At 43.2% G+C, this 5,000-nt stretch overlaps 1 protein-coding gene across 5 annotated transcripts in view; it reads right to left on the bottom strand.

Moving 5' to 3' along the window:
* Positions 1-5,000, bottom strand: part of wdfy4 (WDFY family member 4) — a 106,272-nt gene that overhangs the window by 84,299 nt on the left and 16,973 nt on the right. The window lies entirely within an intron of this gene.

Consider the following 5,000-nt stretch of genomic DNA (forward strand, 5'->3'; position numbering starts at 1 on the left):
GTGGTAGTAACGAAGGTAAATTGCAAAACATTTTGTATGCACTCGCAGTGATGGCCTAGTAGGCCTAATGTGAATCGCGGACTATAAAGTAAAGGAGATTTGCACCAAATAAAGGCAGTGTTGTGGGTTATGTTTTTACAATGTGTTGGCACAAAACTTAATTTCTGTCATAAACGAAGTAAGCTAAGCGTTTCTCCATTGTCAACGTGAACTACCGGTATGTTCAAGCGTTCAAGTGACATGTGGTTTAAATGCATGGGTTAGTGTGACGTGAGTCAGACAGAAGATGGGCCTGTCTTAGTTCCTGAATTCTGTCCCTCTCAAGTCACGCTAGGCTAAATGGTGTGATTAGCAACTAGAATTAAAAAAACATCCCGCGAGTGACACCCGACCAGTTTTTTATACTAACCTTTACTGACGCCACTGTTAAAAAAAAATCTAGCGGAAACATTGAATCATCATCACTTTTGTCACTCTCCTCATCCGTATTATGTCCGTGCATACATAAACACACACACACACACACACACACACACACACACACACACGCGCACACAGAGAGGATCTATTGAGGAACACATAGCCTGATGCCACTATATCAGCCCTGTGACTTTGGAATGCAGTGAGACTAGTTCCCAGGTGAGCAGGGTAACTTCCTCCACACACTCGTCTCCCTCACACAAACACACACACAGCTGAGAGTTGTTTGCGAGTACATGCAAATTGTGCGATGTGTGTGTGTGTGTGTGTTTTGGAGTCATATGCTCTAGGATGTCCCCATGCTCATTCAGAGAAACCTCTCTGCTTCTGGGAAACTCTCATTAGAGCATGTTCATCTGCTCCTAACATAATCTCACCAACTCTGCCCTCATCTTCAGCACGGCCTCTCACACACACACACACACACACACACACACACACACACACACACACTAGGGCTGGGACAACGCGTCGACGTAATCGATGACGTCGACGCAAAAAATACGTCGACGCAAAATATGCGCGTCGATTCGTCAAGCATAACGTGTGCTGCTTAATATTTTTATCAAAACCGGCCAGCACACATTGATGTTGTACTATTTAAATTAAAGATAAGATAAAATAACTTCATTGAGCTGCACTTTTTACTCACACAGTCTTTCCTCGCCCCGCCCGCTCTCTCTCGTAACGAGCCGCTGCTCCTCCTCTGCATGTGCATTTAACAAGATATTCACGATTGTTGAAGGATTGTTGTTGCCACATAGAAGCACTGCATAGAACACACTGGGCTAAATTGCTATTAAATCCGCTTAGCATCGTGACCATGCAGCGCAAATTTGTTCAAAACTGCTGCATTAAAGTTAAAGTAAACTCTGCTAAGGTCTTATCACAACATAGTACATTGAGGAGACTAAGCTAAGTTAAGTTACAGTATGCAATCAAGCAGTATCTCAAAGCTAATGTTAGAATACTTTTTGGATGTCAAGTTTAGCATGCTTACTTACAGCTGCTTGTATTTCGTTACTCATGCAGGGCTCATTTTATTGACTGAATGTTTGCAAAATCCCGATGTAAATGGAAAGGTGTTTTCCAAGACTCAAAAGTGCTTGTCCCAAGGAAGTACGAACCGTTATTTGAACTAACTACGTTATGAATTGCATAAACACATCAGCAGCCTTTTAACTGTGTTAATGTTAATTGCAAGGCGTCTTAAAGTGACAGGCACTCAATTAGACCTATACACTACTGAACTTTATTGAATGCTACCTCTGACTAAGAATGCATTACTTTGCACTAGTCTTTTATTTTGGAATCGTAAGAGCAATAAACATATATTGCAATGTTAAAGAATTCATGTTTAATTCATTCAGATATGTAAATAAACATGTATAAGTTGCTATTAGCCAATTAATGAGGAGATAATCGATAATCGAATCGAAATCGAATCGGACTGAAAAAATGAATCGTTAGATTAATCGATGCATCGAAAAAATAATCGCTAGATTAATCGTTTAAAAAATAATCGTTTATCCCAGCCCTAACACACACACACACACACAGAGAGAGCCATAGTCCCAGTTCCCTCTTCACCAACTCCACCCTCATCCACAGACACATACACAGCCCCAGTTCTCTAAGACAGAATAGTAGAACCACAGCCCTAGTTCTCTAAGACAGAATAGTAGAACCACAGCCCCAGTTCTCTAAGACAGAATAGCAGAACCACAGCCCCAGTTCTCACGGTCCTATTTCTGTTCCTGTATTTCCGGTATCCTCAGAAGCCTTCGATATGTAAGGGATAATGTATAGAACGCCGGTCATTATTGGGAAAATAAGTCCCGACAGGGCGAACCGGACCCCGACGCGCAGCGGAGAGGTCTTGTTCCGCCCTGAAGGGACTTATTTTCCCAATAATGACCGGCGTTCTATACATTTCCTGCTTATTACACGGCTACTTGCCAAAACGAAATAATAAACTCCCCACGATATGACTTTAGCCTACATAGCCTATCCTATTTGTTACCGTTCATCGTGGCATTTGCTGAGAAACAAATAGTTTGCTGAACTTGAATCAAACATTCTTTAGAACACAGCTGATCAACCGTCTGCTTTCACGTTTGAATGAAGTTCCAGTCCTTGCGTAGTGATATGAAAGACGTATTAGAAGCACAAAACCCGTTGCCATTGACAGCGGTAATTACATGAACATATTTTACCGTAGAACTTTGGGAAATCCCATTCAAGCCAATGGAGCGTTCTACTTGCCTTGTGAAGAGCCGCGTAATAAGCCAAAAGGCGCCGTAGCCAACTTCCACTCACTAAAGCAAACCGCATCCACAGAGCCTCCCTCTCCGTCTCAGTTGGGTTCTGAAACCATCCACCACAGTGCTGCCCCAAGGACCCCAAATCACCACAGTGCTGCCCCAAGGACCCCCCAAATCACCACAGTGCTGCCCCAAGGACCCCAAATCACCACAGTGCTGCCCCAAGGACCCTAAATCACCACAGTGCTGCCCCAAGGACCCCAAATCACCACAGTGCTGCCCCAAGGACCCCAAATCACCACAGCACTGCCCCAAGGACCCCCCAAATCACCACAGCACTGCCCCAAGGCATCTAACAACCAAACACACCTCTCAGAGCTTGTGTGATTGATCTGCACTAGTTTATATGCCTTAACTCCCATACGGACAGGCTATATTTTAGTCCTTTTTTGGTTTTGGGGTGTATAACAATATCTGTTAATTTAACAATCTTAGCAGTAAAATATTTTTAGCTAAGAATCCATTTCATATATGGGAGACCTTAGAGATAAGGAAAAACATTGTTGCGTTTAGTTCTACCTCCGGTAGGGGTATCTCAAAAATGTGGGCCATTGTCACTAGCCTACTAGCATGCACCCAAAGATTCTATAGTTAACTAAGATGAATCATAAGACGATTCACCAATGGAACGAAATGGCACTAGTTCCGGACTCCTAAATAGGCATGTCAAAACATAAACTTTTCTATGAATAAGCAATAATAACATATACATATAATTTTGTATACTATTTTACAGTCATTGTTTGTGTGTGATGCCAATGAAACACTCTTTCGGACACGGAATGAATAATTTCATTTTGCCCCGTTAACCGAGCTAGCTAGCTAGCTAGCTAACGTTAGCACAGTAAACGGAAAGTGAATGGGAATGTTCGCTAGCTAGCTAGCAGCTAAGAACTTTGGTTAAACTTATATATTGTCGCAAACAAACCTGAAATAACATATGTTCAGCAACGTTGTGGTAGTCTACTAGTTCTAGAAAAAAATATGTTAGGTTAGTTTATCAACCATCTCTGAGTCTAGAGCCTCTGAGAACAGGTGGCTGTGTACCAGAGCTTTGAGGAGACAGTGACAGATCACGAACAAAGCTATTTTTGTCTTTATTTGTTTCGTTGGAAAAAACAATTTCAATGTCGGAATGTTAGGGAGACATGTGGCTTCTAGAAAATGGGTTCAAAACTTACATCGCTGAATGTAGGGCTAAGGGATTGGTCATATTCCGTGAAAATGTTAATTTCTCCCATAGGAATACATAGACACTGGACCTCCCGCTAGACTCCTAAATGGGCGTGACAGCTTCGAACCCCACGTCACAACGTGGCGGAATTTACCCTCTTATGAATCGTCTCGCTTTATCAACCGTCTCTGATGCACCTCTCCTAACAACCCAGCACACCTAGCATGCACCTCTCCTAACACTAACAACCCAACACACCTAGCATGCACCTCTCCTAACATTAACAACCCAGCACACCTAGCATGCACCTCTCCTAACACTAACAACCCAGCACACCTAGCATGCACCTCTCCTAACAACCCAGCACACCTAGCATGCACCTCTCCTAACACTAACAACCCAGCACACCTAGCATGCACCTCTCCTAACAACCCAGCACACCTAGCATGCACCTCTCCTAACACTAACAACCCAACACACCTAGCATGCACCTCTCCTAACACTAACAACCCAGCACACCTAGCATGCACCTCTCCTAACAACCCAGCACACCTAGCATGCACCTCTCCTAACACTAACAACCCAGCACACCTAGCATGCACCTCTCCTAACAACCCAGCACACCTAGCATGCACCTCTCCTAACACTAACAACTCAACACACCTAGCATGCACCTCTCCTAACACTAACAACCCAGCACACCTAGCATGCACCTCTCCTAACAACCCAGCACACCTAGCATGCACCTCTCCTAACAACCCAACAACCCAGCACACCTAGCATGCACTTCCCTTCTACCTCACTCTCCTTCTACTACTATGACTAATACAGCTAAAACTTCTGCAATCTCATCATCTGATAATCGTATTTATGTTACCTATGTAGTTTGAATATTATTCCTCATTTTGTAACTTTGTACAAAAGTGCTAAATTAATAGAGAAAGAGAGAGAGAGAGAGAAAGGGAGATTAGAAAGAGAGAGAGAGAAAGGGAGAGAGAGAGAGAGAAAAAGAGAAAGGGAGA

Source organism: Alosa pseudoharengus, unplaced genomic scaffold (genome assembly GCF_046254945.1).
Source record: "Alosa pseudoharengus isolate Yale_2024_CS ecotype anadromous, Long Island Sound unplaced genomic scaffold, YU_APseudo_1.1 YU_APseudo_1.1_scf_15, whole genome shotgun sequence".
Taxonomy (NCBI): Eukaryota; Metazoa; Chordata; class Actinopteri; order Clupeiformes; family Clupeidae; genus Alosa; species Alosa pseudoharengus.